The sequence below is a fragment of the Rhea americana genome, unplaced genomic scaffold (genome assembly GCF_003343005.1).
Source record: "Rhea americana isolate MKP2758 unplaced genomic scaffold, rheAme1 scaffold_77, whole genome shotgun sequence".
Taxonomy (NCBI): Eukaryota; Metazoa; Chordata; class Aves; order Rheiformes; family Rheidae; genus Rhea; species Rhea americana.
In genome coordinates, this window is record NW_028186945.1 from 2,430,423 (window position 1) to 2,448,337 (window position 17,915).

Here is a 17,915-nt window from a genome sequence, read left to right on the forward strand (position 1 = left end):
CTCAGCATAGCCCCACAGGGGGATTGAACCCGCAACCTTGGCATTAGCAGCACAATGCTCTAACCAACTGAGCTATGTTAATTTTCAGTTATATTCTGTGAGCAGGCAAACATTTCCTGTCTGAAGATATGGYATCTAACAAAACAAGTTTATGGACTATTGTGTCAGGGAATTGGATGGTTGATGTGGTTGTCTGACACTTAACATTATTTATGTGCAGAATATTTAATAATCTGACTTAATTCTAAATCTCTGGAATTGAAAGTGGAGCTCATTAAACAGAAGTAAAGACAAGACTGAAGGAAAATCGTGGTGAAGCAGGAGGGAGTGGGGAACAGTATGAAAAGCAAATAAGGATTTGTTTTGCTGATGAAGAAAAGCATGTGGGGTTGAGGGCATGGGAGAAGGTAGGACTATTAGYGTATGGTGCAAATGCTTTTAGATCTTCAGAGAACCATTTCTTTATATTGGCAGTAACGTTTAAGTTCACTTTGCAGAAACAAACCAATCAAYGCTATTAAGACTAATCACAAATGAGTGAGACCCTGTTCTGCCCCCCTGTAGCTTGTATCTGACTGAAATATGATTCCCATGTTTGCATTTGCCTTGATTTGTAACTTCAGTAATAAGGCCCTGGAGCGGTATTGTGCTGATGACAAAAACATTCTCCTGAGCTGCTTCTGCCCTTGAGTTTGTCCTCATAGAATTGTATTTCTTTCCTTCTTGCCTCCTTGGATGTGTGGCTTTTATACCTTTTAGAGGAAACTGTGCAACCACCTGTTCTTTTTGGCAGGACAAACTGGCAAAGTATTTTTCTTCTTATACCTGAGACTGGCTTACATGGAAGAAAACAGCAAAACACAGCCAGGTTGTGTCCTTAATCACCCCTGAAGTGCAGCAGTAAAAGCTTTTTGCAAGCGAGGTGGAATGCCAAACTCCATGCAAGGGCTGTGGCAGGCTGGGGAGTTTTGAATGGCTGAAGAAAAAGTGAAAGACCATATTTTTGCACTTCTGCTGGTAAGCTGTTATCAAAATGGTTAGATATTGTGAGCCTGCAAGTATGGAAACTTACCCAGTTTATCAAGCTGAACTGCCTTTTTGTTTGATTTATCTCCTGTTGTTTCTCTGCTAGGTGTATGCAATTTGTGGTTTGTCTGTGGCCCTCAGAAGTGAGGAAGGGAGCAGGATGGGAACTTTGATGTCAGCCGGCAATTCTGCGTGACTTGTTTCTCTGATGTTCCAAAAACTAAAGGTACTGCTATTCCTGTCCCCCAAGGCCAGTCACACTCTACTGATCGCATCAGGGTGGCCACCAGACAGCACCACTGACAGAAGCTGTGGCTGAGCTTGATTTGCTGCTGCAGCTTAGCCCCATGCTGGGGAACCAAGCTGTTTCTGTCAGTCATGCTTCCTGCAGTGTTTCATCAGATACTGGCACATGACCAAGAGGAGTTCAACAGCTTTGACAGGTTAGCTGTTTTACTACAGTTTTTACTGTTTGTATTACGATGGCATATTAAGTGCTGCTGTGCTACAAATACTAAATAAGGGAGGTTCCCTGTCCCAGATTGTATACAATCCAAAACTGCAGGGATTACTGTTTTCCTGTGTTGCAAATGGTCTATGACAGACTGGGATGCAGAGTTCAGAGCTTCTGAATCCCAGATCAGTGCATTAACAAGATTATCCTTTCACTCTGCAACAAGATTGAGAGATTTTGACAACAACAGGCCACCCAAAAACTAAGTTAGATAAACTATCTGAAACTGTGAAACATTTAGATTTTAAATTGYGTGTCTACTTAGTTAAACAAACAAAYAAAACTCCTCTACCTCTGATGGTAAAGCGTAAAGGTGCTTCTGTTTGAAAAAGCCACCGTGATTGTACAGATACAATCAYATCTCAATTGTGAGGCTGTTTGAAAGTTATATTACAGACATGTCTTTATTTTTAATAGCTCCCAGGACGTTATGAGTGCCTTCATAATTAAAATAACTTGTTCCATGAAAGTGCAAATGTCCTAGTACTTAAATACACAGTGTTGCCATGCTGAACTCTTCTGCTTAAAGGCACTAGGAGCAGTAGTTTGTTCTCATGAACAGATCTGCTGACGTCCTAGATGCCATCGAGAGCCAGAACAGGTGGATCTTCTATAAACAAGAGTTTTAATGGGATAGATTTCTTACAAAGGGCTGTGTGAATACAGTCTTGCAAAGCAGTTTTCTTCGTCGAGCACTTAGGCTAGTCTCAGAATTTCTATTATAAACTCTTTTCTGACATTTACGACCTGTCTACATGAAGGATCGTTTTAAACACAAGCAGTACTAGATGAAGGCAGGCCAAAATAAGGAACTGTGTAAGGGAGAGAAAAAGTCGCAGACAAACCCTAGAGAAAGACAAAAAAATCCAGAACTCAACTGAGTCTTCAGCTGATCTCCAACAAGAATCCACCYGTCAGCTTTTCCCCAGCTTCTCTTGCAGTAGGGACTGTCCTCCCCTATTGCTTCCCCTTCGCCACCTTTCCCAACAGGCCTATGTCTTTCTTCCTTACAGTATTCCCAGATATACCTGCAGCCTCTGTATTTTTTAGGGTCTGCTGAGGATGGAGCAACACATTGGCATCTCTGAGGCTTTGGCTGTTGCTAACATACCGGAGCAAGTGATGCACTGCAACGATGCATGTCTTTGGATATGGGGACACCCGTAGGATCTGGCTTCCGTCCTGCTCCTTCCCATGCACTTCCCTCACACCTTAGCAGCATTTCTGTGCTGTGACAGAGCTATCAAGGTTAGCAAGGGCCTCAACTAAACTGCTCCCCTCCTGGCCCCCAGAATGTGGCAAATGAACTTGTGTGGACACCATGTGACAGGGTACCATCCTGGTGGCCTGATGTGTGTGGGGAGAACATGCACTGCTTTGTGACCTCGTGTTGGGACCAAACGGAACTGCCCCCATCGTATGGCCAGATGTGCACTCAGTATGTGGTGGAGACTGTAAGGTTTGGTCATATGTCAGATTTAAGTTCAGTAAATGATGTGGAAGCTTTGGCTATGTGTCCCTCCAGTTATTCCTTAAAGGACTCTGTGGCCTGACCTGGTCACAGAGTGCTTCATCTCAGCTCTAGACACTGATTTCTGAGTAAAACAGTGGCTGTGTGCAGAAGCTGTCAGGAATACGTAGCACAGCCTTGAAAAAGGAGGGGGGAGAAAATGACCTGATCGTAGATGGGTTTGTTTGAAGCTTGTGTGTTAAGAATATAAGCTGTGGAAAAAACACTTTGAAGGTGTTTGTAGAACTGGATCTATGCTCACAGTATTCATCATACTGAAAAAGAACATCCATGCTACCTAGTGAAATAAAATAATAATCCATTTTAGCCCAGCTCTTTAGTACTGCATTGCTGGATCATTTAGCTTGTTAGCAGGACTTTCATTTACAGCAAAACATAGGCAGACAATGAAGATGAGTGAAAGCAGAGCCATACTGATGGTTAATAGCTATCTCTGAATGTTACGAAGTAAGGAACTCCCTCCTTCCATTTAAATACCTGGAAATGGATTTCAATTCAATTAATTCCATTATTTTTTTTTTCCTGATGCTTGTGGTTTGCCTATAGGAAATTCACAGTGGATTAAAATCAGAAATATACAATATCTAGACTGCCTTAAAAATAACCTTGCTCCTAGGAGAGATTTTATAGATATGCAAATCATGCTATTGCCATTAGCCTATTGCTGCATATGTTGGGCTCCAGCAGAGCAACTGCCACACATCAGCATCCCCCTAGGTTGTTTTACAGCTTGGTCATTGTCCATTGGTTGACAACAAGAATAAATGTCACTTGTGTGCTGCTAAGCAGGGCCAAAGCGCAAGCCTCAGAGCCTGGGTTGAGTGGGCTGGAAACGCCTGTTGCTTTGCTTACCTCGTGACGCCGGCGCTGCTGAASGCTCAGTGGCACTGACTCACAGGCCGTGCCCACGGCCGGACGGGGCTGCCTGCTGAATTCCAGCAACGTGATCGACGTTCTGGGTCAGCTGCTGTCATCTCCCAGTAATACCGCTACCTTCCTTTAGTTTTGGAATCGGGAGGCTGCTTTTCTCATCCCAGTTACAACTGTATTTGCATAAAGGCAGCCTGTGTTGGAGGATAGCAGAAGTGCCTGTTTTCACAGATGCTTTTGGCTTTGTGAACTGAATCTGTAGAGAAGAAAGTATGCATTCTGCTGCTCTAGCCAAGTCTTTCTGCCAGATTTTCTGATATAGCACATAYAGTTTTAGAGTCTTGCCTCAATATGCTGATTATTGAACTATTTGCATGGGATTTGATTCTGAACTATTTGATTCTGTATGACRGGATAAACTGCTGGCATGAACTTTCCTTTTGTCTTTTCCAAACTGTTGTTATGTATGGTATTAACACTGAATCTTAAATTACCCTACATATTTGTCTGACAATTCTATATAGTGTTTTGGTCTAAACATRCCTTACTGCCAGCCCTTTTTGTTTTCAGTCCACTTACTAAAACCTCTCTGCTTGGAAAATTACATTTGAGCACTGGGAGAAAAGCCTTAGTTATTTTAATGATACAAGTGATTTAAAAATGGAAGATTTTTAGATCCGAACACTTATGTAATGTTAAAACTGTCATGATCRAAGTCCAGTGGGAATTTTATAAGCTATTATTGTTGGCTATCAAATAAAAACAAGTTCAAAATATATTTCTGAAGTAATCTAGTGCGTGTACATGCAATAGAGATTTCTTTCAATAATTTGCTACACCAGTAATGTTTAGTAACTTAAGGCAGCAAAAAACATGTAGGAGTATTTTWAAAAGAGACATCTATAAAAATATGTTTACCAATTTGATTTTTGTAAAATTCATATCCTCCTTCTGAAAAAAATCCAAATGCCTAAGAATTCTATGAACTCGAGAAAAACTGTTCAGCTACTGAGTTCAGTCCACTTGAATTAGATGCACACTATCCTGCTTATCTGATCGGCTATTTGCTTATTTAAGCTTACGTTTTATGCAGGCTTTTGACAAGGTCTTTTTCTCCAAAAACAACAAAATATGTTAGTAATATTAAGCATATCTCAAAAATCAAGGAAGACGCAAGACTGAGATGAAGGAGAACTTTAACTACGCAAAAATTCATCTGAGGTTTTCATCTGTTTGTACAATTAGTTGCACGTGTAAGCAGTGTTCACGTGGAATATGGTTAAAATGCGGCCTGTAATCCTTGTGGTATCCCCCTTTACTGTGCTTTGCTTAATTTCTAAGGCTTCTGCAAAWGTCTCTTATTTTTCTTGAAGGCTAAGTGCAGCATCATTGGTGGAGGTAAGTGGAAACTATACAATGACACTTAGCAATTAATAAAAAAGAAAAATGGTTTAGGAAAAAAATAGTTCTCAGCATGTAATGACAGAAGAATGATAAAAGTGATGATAACCGTTTAGCTTAGTACTTCAGTCCTTCCTGAACTGMAGGCTAAGAGAAGTCAGTATATATTAAAATATATTTGTAAGTCAACTTTTAGTATTTTAATGAAGCAAGAAAAATATTCTAGTATCTCTTTGAAATCTGTGATAGTGCCRTAGTTGTAAGGAATAATGATATTCCTTGCAGCATTTTCCACAAGTGGTGCATGGAACTGCTACTGTATAGACTTCAGAGCTGGAACAGAAYTGCATCCACTTTCCTGTACAGTTCTTTTGAAATAACCTAAGAAATTAGATTACTTGTAATTACAGAACAACTKAAGTGTTTGCTCTGCTTGCTTTCTTCTAATGATCAAAAAAGGAATACCTGTTCTTACCATATTAGACAAGTTGCATTAATATATATGCCATAAACCTACATATCAACCTGTGTGAAAGTACTTATTTTGGAATTTCTTCATGCAAAATATTGCTAAAATATGCAATATGCATCTAGAAAAATATTTTATTGGATAAAATAGTGCTAAATCTTGGGTAACAAAACRAATGGAATAGATGAGTTGACTCTACTTTTTAGCTTATCATTTAGTATCYCTAACCTCTGAATGATTATGCAGTACATTAGTCAAAATGTAGCACACAAAAGAACTCTAAACAAATGTAATTATACTTTACCTTACTAGATGTAGCTTTATTAACATAAAAATGCACATTCATTCTCCTTCTTACTTTAAAGAAAATCAGTTCTTTACAATCTAAACATCCATTCTAAATAAGAGATTTAAATGAGTCTATCTCCTTCCAAATAGGGTTTAGAGAGTCTTATTATTTATTGCATASATTCTTATTACTAAAATTCTTAATTTAATTTGAGGTCTAAAGCAGCAGGAAGTTCCCAGCACTAATGGGTGCTGCTGAGAACCTCAGGAGCATGGGCTGAATGAAAAWATCCAGCATACCTCTCTGGAAACAAAATCTTAAGATCTGGAAAACTTACAGTGAAACTCTTTAAATTTCATCTTTGACATAAAAAGCTATGTTAATGATAGTTGAAGGCATTCTGGGTTTGAGTGTACTGGATGAAGACTAATGTAATTAGAGATCATATTTCCTAACTGCTAATATTTTAACTRGAATTTTGGAAAATAAGAGAATCTTATCATTTTGTGGTGGTCAGAGAACAGGCTAGCCTGTGACCTTTCYCTTATGAAGCTGCCTGAGTCAGACAGATAATTGTTTCCTAATAAGATCTGGCTGTCATTTTTAGAATGTTTGGGTTGTTTTTTTTAGAGGCTTACAATAAAAGTTCATCTTTGAGCTCTGTTCCTGTGTGTTTACCGGAACTGGTAGCTTTTAAACTTCTGCCTTTGCTTCTCTATCCCTGCACTGTTGAACTGCTATGAAGCAGTAACCATTTTTTCATATCCCCTTGACACATATAAAGCTTTCTCTTTCTCTTTTTTTTCAATATAACAGTCTATATTGCAGATGAATAAACAGAAGATTGACCTCAGAGAACAGGTAATCTTAGAAACWCAAGCTAGTTTTGTATATTCTAGAAATACACAGATAGGAAGTTTTTTTCTTGTGTTTCTTTACATTAAGACAGCCCATTTGGGAAAAAAAAATAGTTGCTTATAGTAGAAACATGAAGGAGAAAAGCTATATTTATGTGTGATTGAATCAAGCTAATTTTTTCACTGCTGTGTTTACTTGATGCATTTGTAACTGAAATCTGAAATCTATGCAAAAGATATCAGTGTGTGGGACAGGGAAACAGGACAGGATTTCTGTGTGGTTTCCCAGAAAAACACAAGAACTCATTTTAACTTAGATTTAATATTATATAAATTCACATCAGTGGAAATGAGTGAAAATGGGAAACATAAAACAAACATAGACCATTTCAGGGAACTTTTTTTTTTTTTTTTTAACTACAGTGTCACATCCACTTTTTCAGTATTTTTATCCRCAAAGATTAACAAATAGCAGTTTTTCAGAGCAGAGTATGCATTGAAGATGGATTTTACAATTTWGTCACCTACATAGCATTAGTAGCCTTGTTCAAAAAGATATTCTTTTAAAAAAGCTTACACTGYCAGCTTCAGTATTTATGAAAATGTTCTTTAAAAAACAAACCATCTTTTGCAAAATTTAGAACAGAGAGGAATATTTCCATACTGTTTTCTTTAAAAACACCCAACAAATAAATGCTGCTTTAAATAAATATTTATTTTCTGTGTTTAAAATTTAAATAATCAGATAGTAAGGCACACATGAACGAAACTCAATTTGTTATTCAGTTTTCAAGTAAGGAGAATTACGAAAGATATACAAACATGAAAACCTATCTCTCTCTAAAATCTATATACATACAAATATTTTTATAGTATGTTCAATACTTCAGTCACCTATAGGGCTGCAAGTTGCATGAAGAAATATGGAGCTCCATCTAACTAATTTATTTTAAGCATCAGAGAACAATTAATATATATTTCAATTTAATTCTTTAAGAAAGACAATTAACAAAGCATACTCTGAGTTAGAGCCTATTAATTTCAAGTAAAATATCATTAATTTAAATGAGTTATGTTTGCTATACTATGGCATTGACACAATTGTTTTTTACTGCAGTTGTGATGAGAATTATCAAGTAGGATAAATTAGCAGCATTCTAGGACCTCCATTGTAACTATCCTTTCTGTGGGCAAGGAATCCAGCTCACATCAGAAGAGGTATTTTAGGAATCTGACTTCCCCCAAAACAAAAAAGCACTGGAACAGGTTGCCCAGAGAGGTTGTGGAGTCTCCTTCTGTGGAGATATTCAAAGCCCACCTGGATGCAACTCTGTCTAACATGCTCTAGGTGACCCTGTTTGAGTAGGGGGGACTAGATGATCTGCAGAGGTCCCTTCCAACCTTACCTGTTCTGTGATTCTGTGAAATGGAGTTAAATGCCAAAACACTTTTTGTGGATCTAGGTTCTAGCCTTTTTTTAAAAAAAAAGTCTCTAATATGGATTCAATCTTTAATCTTCAGATGGCTGTAAGCAACTGCAAGGCTCTGACAGAGCCCTGACAGATCTGTATCAAGCCAAAGATGAGAAAGTACTGAAATTCCATTTAAATCTTTTGCCAGAAGTTCCAGAGAGTCAGTTTTATGTATTTATTTATTTTCTTAAGTAGATTATGATATTTGCATAGGTTTGGGTTTTTTTTTTTTTTTTTGGGGGGGGGGGGAGTGAAATGCTAGACTGACAGTGGATATTACCTCTCCCTCTCCCTCCCTCCTCTCCTTATCCTTCCCTCTTTATCCCTGCATTTACTGATTTCCCTCTCCTTTGTATTCTTTTCTTACACACAGAYTTAATGAGTTCTCCCTTCTTCTGCTCATTTGTTTGTCAACACCTCCTTTTCTATTGAACCATTGCTCCTGCTCTTGAAAGAGGAAAAACTACCTAAAGGGAGAAAGACAGCATAGTTGAGGAAGRGATTGCATGATGATTGCCATTATAGTACAAAAACAGGGCAGCTTCTGTCTAGCACTGTTCACTCTGATTGCGTTTCCCATGTGTTACTGAATGACTTTGCAAAATGCTTGTATTTTCCCAGTTGCTGTGCCATGAATTAGTTCTCTCTTTCATTTTCTGTATTCCCCTTTTCAACTGCTCTGTGGTTCTCCCAGGGGTTTGAGAAAATTGCTGGTCATCATTCTGGTCTATTTGATATTACTATTTTCATTTATCTTTTCATCTTTGCCCAGATGTAAATTAATTTGAGAATACGTGCTAACTGTTCACATTCATTTCCTCTCTAGTCACTGACAGGTCTTAAGTATTACTTCTTAGGTATTGCTCATCATCTTTCTTAATGTCAGCAACTCCTCCCTACTTTGTAGCCTCCTTTTCCTTYTTCTACTTGTATTTCTTTTCTAAGGAATTGCTCCACAGTATTCAGAATGCTGATTCTTCCTTTACAAGAGCACTAACATCTGCTTTTCTCTCTTCATTTCCAGAAGCCTGTATATACAGGCATCATGACTGGAATTCGCTACTCTTTTTATCTAGTTCACACRCAGGAAAGTAAAACAACTATTGCAGCATCTTCATTATATTTGAATGGGGTAGAATTGGCCTCTTCTCCAGCTGACCCCACTGTGGTCTGCCTGAACTTCCTTTCTTCTTCCCGAGGCAGCACTCATCTTTACCTGGGACCAAAGCTCTTTTGCTTACCTGTCTGTTTCTCATCTTTCAACCCCTGCRTTCTTCTCTGAAGGCCAGTCCTGAACTACTTCATTCAGCTACAGAATAAGAGAAAGGTCCTCAGTATTCTGTCTCCTCTTTCTGTCATAGTCCTATAAACAGGAGAGAGAATACAGAATGGTCCCTCAGTGATTTCCTTCTTCATATCATCATTATAGGAAGAAAAAATTCATAGGAAAAGAATGTGTGTGTGTGAGAGAGAGGGAGAGAGAGTTGTGACAGAAAGTGCAGTAAAAAGCTTTAGATGAAAAGGAGAGGGAAAGGAGGGAAAAATATGTGTAAGCAATATATGATATTTCACATTTAGGCTTTAGCAGGTTTATATATACACATATATACATGCATATATATCTCCAGAACTCCATTTATTAATAATTGTATTGAAACATAAATACACCCTTGAATAGCATGCAAAACAGCTCATATGGATAGGTCACAGAAAGGACACAACCCTACCTAGCAATTTCCTATTTCTTCAGAGGCAGCATGGTAAAATATCTCAGCAGATCTAAAATGATGAATATCCTAACAAGGATAGTATCCTTCAATATGTGAATATCTTCATAAGTAGTTTAAGAATAGTCATATCTCTCAGGATTTCTCTTCCAAAAGCTTCATAGTTGTACAGTGGATGATTTCAGGATGTTTTCTGTTGATGATGAAGGAAGAATGGAAGAAGAGTAAAATTGTTCTCTTCTTTAATAGAATGTTGATACCCATAAATCAGTAGTTTTCAGATGGAGATGGCTACTGCTCCTAACGAACTGTGCAAATCAATAGCAAAGGGGTAACCAAAGTTTGAAAAAGCACCCTAAAATGTCTCCCTTGTAACCTGTACATGAACTACTCATGGGAAGGTATTTGAAAAAATGGTGCCACCAAACCTACTCAGTATCTCAAATATATACATCCCTATACACATTCATCTGAATTTCTCCATTGGTTTCCACTGCAAATTCAGTATTTACTGCCTCTCCTATACTGGAACGTGAACCTCATCTTTCTAGATAATGTGATGGACAAAAAAAAAGACAATACAAATTACCATATATAAAAAACTCCATAAATCAGCATATACTTCACCAAATCAGCTGCTATCCAAAACACRCTAGAAAAACCTGTAATACACAGCCAGACTCTTATGTACTACTACGTCTGTTCTTGCAACACCTACTTCACCAATCTAAAGAATTGCCTTGAAAGTTATTTGAATTAGTCACCTGACTAATCTATGAACCTACCAGTGAAAAAAGGAAACTCTCAGTGACAGTATGCTCCTGTCTGTTACATACCACCTAACATGTATGTACATGAAAATTGTTAAATAAGTGCAGCATCTACACATCCTGGAAGAATTCTTTTCCACTTCTGTTTTCAAATAACCCTTCCAGTTTTGCCAAATTCTCCGTGGATTAACAAACACCCATCAGAATCAAACCTTGCCAGCACAGCAAATGCAAAATTCRTAAATACCAACATATATAACAATCAATGTAAGTGCCCAGAGGACTATTAATTTCCATGGGTCTTGCTCATACACTTTTTGAAATGCAATATAGCACATCAAACACATCAAATACACGCATGAGAAGGATGTGTGCGAAACTATCAACCTTTAGGTGTCACAGTGAACTTGCACAGATAACTCATTGCAGACACAGTACAGTGAAGGTTAGGAGAACACCTTTTCATAAAACAATCCACTCCTTTTCTTGCACAGCCCATATGCTCACAGGGATCTACGAAAAATAAAAAAAAAAACTGAGAACTAAATTCTTAATTGTAGATAAAAAAAAAATAGACTCAGTACCAACATTGTTTTTAAAGCTTACAGTTTTCTTGCTGACTCATCCCTGTACATTCATGTTAGCAACTGTTTTCTCTCCAGGGGTTTAATTGCTTAAAATAATTTTATTATACAAGAACAATCACGAGTAGCAAAATCTACTTGTCAGCCCTGATTAATGAATTTCAGTCAAGTCTAAAAGCCTGTTYGTTTTCACTAGTTGTATCAGTTGGTCTAATTAAAGATACTACCTCTTCTACAAACCTTGCTGTATCAGAGTATCGTACCCACAGTGTCATCACTACACTCTCAAAATACACGAAATCATAAGTTAGATAAAAGTGAAACACTTTTTGCTCCTACTTTTATAGAAAATGTAATAGGTGTGGGAGGAAAGAGGGAAGTACAATAAAGACTCACCATCATGCAAAGGCTGAAAAGCAGTGCTCTAAGGACCTCATAACAGCCACTATAGTTTACACTGATTTTTTTCCCACAAATTGAAGGGATTCTGTGCCACCTATATTTATATTTAAATGGATCTGTCTCACCAGCAGCAAAGAACAAGTTTTTCACATAAATCTTCTCTGTGCAGATATGAAGGGGGACCTTCTTGCYAAAAGCATTTCTATTTAATTTGAAGGTACACTGTGTAAACGGAATGCTTTGAAACATGTTGTGAAAGTATGTTGAGTTGATGCTGTCATAATGTTCAGTTGTAACTTCTGCTATACTGCTCTAGCATGGTCACTCGGAACGTATGCATTTTCTCAATATCGGTTTAATAAAATAAAATATTTAAAATATTTTATTTACAGAAATCATAATAGAGATTACTTACAGCTCTAGGCTAAGGGGTTCTTCTCAAGGCACCTGGCAAAGTCACTCTCCCTGGTGAGAATTTTTGCTTGTTTGCAGGTATGGAAACAAACCTGCACTTTGTGGCCTGTAAAGTCAGTATTTCCTTATTGACCTAGCATATTACTCATATCTGCCATGTAAGACAGTATCAAAATATCTTTCAGTGGAGAAAATTAGTGGATGATACCTGTGAATGRAAACATTTAAAATATTACTTTGGTTTTACTGTTTTGGCAGCTCACATGCGTTAGAACTTAGGAGAGGTATAACTGAAAAAAAAATCTATTTCAGATTTAAAAAAATCACTCTCTCAAACCATTTTTCCCCACAGGACCATGAGCAAAAATCTTTAATTATTTTAGTTATGCTATAAAACAAGGGCAATGTTTTCCATTTTTTTTTGTTCAAAAGAGAAAAGGTAAATACTAAAAAAAGATTTCTTAGTACTTAGAACTATGTTGTTTATATTTGCCAGGTGGCGAAAAGAAAGGGAAAAAATACCTGAAGAAACTGAGCTRGAGATTCAGAAAAGAAGAGAGAAAGGGCAAGTCATAATGATTCTTGTTTAATTACAGTTAAAATTGAATTTCATTTATGATGAAGAAATTCCACAAACATTTTAACGGATTCTGAAAAAAGTCAGTATTTTCCCCGTAGTAAAGTTCTCTCTTACCATGAACCCTATTTTGCAGGCTGACGAAAATCAAAAAGATTGTTTTCAAGCCCTTCTAAAAATGTTTCAAGGTAGCTTCTCTACCAATCAAATTACTTAAAGTATAATATATTARTTTAACAGGTCAAGAAATAGGATAGTTCATCTCACCAGAATGTGTGGATCTCCTTGCTTCTATGGGGTTTGACCTGTGTTTCCAAACATGGCAGTCTGTAAGACATTCAACGTTAAATATCATTAAGTCAACACTGAATCCAGGAATTCACACATTTTTAGTCCTCATTTTTACATGATTGAGATAGAAATAGATAGAAAATAAGATGAATAGGCCAACAATGAAAAAGTAATGAATTTTTTATGTGTGCACATATAYACAACAGTGTTGATAAAAACTACTTAGAGATTTGGATTGTAGTGTTAGCCCCTTGTGAGAAATATCAATGCTCAGACTAGAGATAAGAAAGCTGTAAAATGTAAAATAAATGAAATTTGTTTCCCAATTACAGAAATATGGATTCATTCATGGTTAGCATGATAGGTACTATTATCATAATATGTGCCTATATAGAATATTTCTGGAACGATAATTGCAATACATTTACAGTGTCTATTTCCACATCATTTATTCACCAATTCATTACTTCAGAAGAGATTCTTACGGGTTTCATCAGTTTAGAAAATCCACCACCATTAATTTTAAATAAACTTGCCACAGAAATTCTTCTTTTCTACCATTGGAGAGAGAGGAGAGATACTTTTCCTACAGGAGTATGCAGCAATAATTACCAGCCTTCAAAGAGCAATGTAACTAGTATACAGCTACTATAGAGCTACTATAGAGCTATTGTAATTGATTTCCTATAGAAAAGTTATTTCAGGTTTGATTAGAAGTTGGTACAATCCTCCTTCAGGATTCCTTTTTTGCACACAAAGATCCTCAACATTAGATGTTACCCTTTTTGGATGTGAGACGCTTACCAAAGGCAAAATACTAAGCAAAAGTGTATTTGGGGCAATTTCGTATTTTGCTCTTTCTGTCATATTCATGTTTAATTCTGTCTTCAGTGTGGCCAGAAGCAGCTCTGCAGGCTCTCATGAGCAAGGGACTGATGGTTACAATCCACAGATGTCAGTGTCCTCACATGGCATGACTCTAGTTTTCATTCCGTTCCATTTGTTTTGACTAGTACAAGATTTATGTGCTGGCATCAGCTGTCAAAACAGACTCTTAGGCTAAGAGGCTGCATCATAGCTTAAAGTCAGTGTTAACGCAACTGTCCAGGAGCAAAGCAGTACAAGTCAGGGAAGAGTAAAGGTGCCTTAATATCACCTTCGTGCCTTTTCTGCATCATGAGGAATGCTGTGCCAAGTGTTCCTCGCTCAGAATTCAGGAGCTCACCCATGGTAACTAAGGAAGAGAAATACAAACAAAAAGTCACAATAAAATATTTAAAAATAACTCTAAAACATTCCTAACCATTTCTGGAACACAGCATATACAAAATAGGTTGCGGTGTTACAAAGTTTTTTTATTGGTACTTGCATAATACYCCAAATCTTTGTCACACAATACATATATGTTCATCACTATATTTGATTACTTTTTGAAAATGGAACCAATGGAACCAAATATAGAGAAAACATCTTTGTGTGGTGTAACATAATATTTAATCAGTGTAAATTGGGGATTGTTGCAAAGTCAAACTGAGTACAGACTGTTTACTTAGCTTCCCTTCACATACAATAGATAGRAACCTACATACTTAAGTTTTAACAATATGCTTCTAGGCCTTATTCACCACTAAACTACACCAGTTTTCTGTTAATGTAACTCACACTTTCATCAGCATGGAAGCGRTGTAATCCAGTTGTGAATCATATCAATTCAGAAAATGTTGCATTAAGAATTTTTGCATGAACCATGGACATATTTAAGTTATGGGCTATCCAAAATAAATAACAAAACTTCAACGTTTGTTCAATGTTCTCTTGTTACGAGAAATGATTGCATATTGTCATGTCTTTCACGCAGTTATTTCTACTAATTATCATTTAATACTTATATTGCAATGATGTCCAGAAGCCCCAATTCAACTCAAGTTAAAATCCATTGTTCAAGTCATTATCTAAACATTTAATGAGAAAAACTACTTATATTGAAGGCCTTTCAATCTAACTCTTAGAAAAGCTGAAATACATGACTATAACGAACAGTAGAGGTAAGAATAGGAGAAAGCAGCAATAAAACATCGTTATTCTGAACAACATACACATTGTTCAGAGCATTTGAAGCCTTTAAAGGTAAAAACATAGATGTGGCTGTTTCACCAATTATTCTTTCCATTTAGCTGCATGCTGTTGCAATATGTACAAATGTCACTGTTCAAATATAAAAATAGAAATTTGAATGAGAGAAGTTTAGGCTTGGTGTCTAATGTGAAACCGTGTATAAAGAATTTGTTTAAACTTTCTTTGGGATCACTTGCGTAGTCTCACTTGAAAGTGTCTCATTATGTAACTTTATATTTTGTACTTTGTGCACTTAATCTGTAATTATATGGTAACTGGGATACCAACTCTGGGAATTAATGTTGCTGGGGACTCTGTTGTAGCTGTAATCTAAATACTGCCTTGATATTTATAGCACTTTTAAATCCCTGGGATAATTCTTGGCATTTCTTAATTTGTATAGATAGTTGTATCTTGTCTATGTAAAATGTCTCCAGGAGCTGTGGTCTAGCTATCTATAGTTTCAGTAATCTTTGGCTAGACTTTTATTTTTCATGGCTAAAACTGTAAGCGAAATAAAATCTTACATTGAAACTAACATTGCAACTACAGTAGATCCTCCATGGGAACAACAGTTGCTATAAATTTCCCACACCCATCTATTATCCAGCTGCATTAATAAATGCATTGGGCAATGTGCAATACACATTGCCAAAGAACAATTTCATGTTAAAAAAAGTTATGATAATCTCATGCATAAAGTAGGTGCCTTGAAGAGTTCATGAACAGGAGGAGGACATCAGTTATAGACAGGAATTTGTATTTATTATGGTAAGGATACTTTATTGGGAATTTGACAGGAATGATCAATTGTTCATATGAGATAAAATATTGGTAACTTTATGAAAGCATCACTGTAGTGCATTATACAGAGAAATTTTAGATCTCTTGGCAGTGCTTTTTACTTTAGAGGCTGAAGTTCTCATACTTGGCCTTAGTCTGAAAGTGACTCATCTGAAGAAAATGGCCTATCTCAGCGTGCACGCACACACACACACACACAAGAGGTGATTTAATGCTTTGGAAAATATATAATTCTCTTTTATAGATGCTATAGTTAAAGTAATTTAGTTTAAAAGTTTGAAACTAGGCATAGATGTATTCCCCAAAAAGGATTATATGCTCTGTTAAGATGGAGACAGGATTCATTGAAAAGTAAACAGTAAACAAATACTTGTTATTATCCTAATAGGACTGTATCCTTACTTTCTGTATCTGAATAGATACATACTAGATACTCAAATATACAAATCCTATACACAGACAAGAAGTTTTAAATAAGTAACAGTACTGTTAAACATTGTGGACTTACATGCATATGATCAACAGTACATCTTACTGCTAATGATTAAACTATCTTCATCCAAAGCCCTGTAAGAAACTGAACGAAGCGTAACGATCCTGAACTAACTAACTCCTGCAAACTGGAGTCATTTTCAAGGAATGGTAATGGTTTATACAACTTTTCACTTCTAGATGCATGCTAAAATCAGGGCCAGGTTGATACTAACCTGACCTACTATTTTCTATTGCTGTTTCGTGGCGCATGTAAAATGGCTTTTCTTAGCATTTTGTCCATTTTGCAGTAAACACATTATCATAATAAAACACTACCCCAGCTAAATTGGTGGTAGTCCCAGCAGAGAAGCCAGAGATTAAATGGGCATGAAAATGAAACTAGGTCTATCCCTTGACATGGTCTCTGCAGAACACAATTATGGAACATAAGGTGAGCAGCATGTGTAAATCTGCCCCCCTGTCATCTTTGCTCTCTGTTTTGTGGCTGAACAGAGCTTCAGACTCCAGGACTGTTAAAACAGCATATTGCATACACAATAGGTTATCAAATATCTATGTCAGACAATCAAGGAAATTAAATACATTTCCACCAATATACAGTTGAGATCTAAACACACAAATGAGTATCAGTCGTAGCACAGAATCACGTATGACCTAAGATAAACATTCTTGTACGTTACTAGATACTACAGGTAACAGCATTTTCAGTAATATATTGTTGCATCGAGGGAGTTGAAAGACTAATTAAAGAGAAAAAACAACTTTGTATTCGAGGGTTCATGTGAAAGTGTAACTATATATACGCAACCTTGTTGTAATTGCTGTTATTTGCATCTAAGTTTGATGTAACATATCCAGACACCCTGTTTAGCTGAAGGATAGTTTTTTGGGCTTCCCCCCTCCCCCCTCCATTGGTTCCTTCTCCCAGTTTCCTGGTAACTAAAAGTTACTGGAGCAGGAGGCACAACGAAGTGACAGCTGCTGGGACCGCTGCCAGCGTCAGACAGCAAACGTCTGATACGCGATCGATTGTCTGGGTGATTTTGGTATAATACGTGCAATTATTAAATTAGGAAGCTGCGCTGCTTACGCCCAAGGAAACACTTGTCATTCCCGGCTGGGTCTGTCTCGGCGACTGACGCATTCCTTCACAAGGAAATCGCGCCGCCCCCTCAACCCGCTTCTGCGCCTCCGCCAGAAACACGAACAAAAAATAGCAGCACCTCCCTCCTAGACAAGGCATCGCTAACCCATGCGTGCTCGCGGGGCGGGAAAGGGCACCAGCGCCCGGCCCGGCCCGGCGCGGC

The 17,915-nt window shown here is 37.2% G+C and overlaps 2 long non-coding RNA genes across 5 annotated transcripts; one reads left to right on the forward strand and one right to left on the reverse strand.

Annotated features, from left to right (window-relative positions):
* The first annotated feature begins 8 nt into the window (after positions 1-8).
* On the forward strand, positions 9-4,715 carry LOC146585746 (uncharacterized). 2 transcript variants are annotated; one of them, XR_014897942.1, is made up of 3 exons: positions 9-1,017; positions 1,133-1,469; positions 2,591-4,715. It is a non-coding gene; the product is annotated as an uncharacterized LOC146585746 (long non-coding RNA). The 2 variants fall into 2 exon arrangements; XR_014897941.1 differs by having other exon boundaries at positions 1,133-1,252.
* A 2,967-nt stretch (positions 4,716-7,682) lies between these two features.
* Positions 7,683-17,820, reverse strand: LOC146585747 (uncharacterized). Of its 3 annotated transcripts, none has more exons than XR_014897939.1 (7): positions 17,699-17,820; positions 14,351-14,428; positions 13,171-13,230; positions 12,328-12,534; positions 11,314-11,439; positions 10,157-10,349; positions 7,683-9,792 (listed from the first exon to the last, which is right to left on the reverse strand). It is a non-coding gene; the product is annotated as an uncharacterized LOC146585747 (long non-coding RNA). The 3 variants fall into 3 exon arrangements; XR_014897940.1 differs by having other exon boundaries at positions 7,683-8,896; positions 9,671-9,792; positions 10,157-11,439; XR_014897938.1 differs by having other exon boundaries at positions 10,157-11,439.
* Positions 17,821-17,915: the final 95 nt, after the last annotated feature.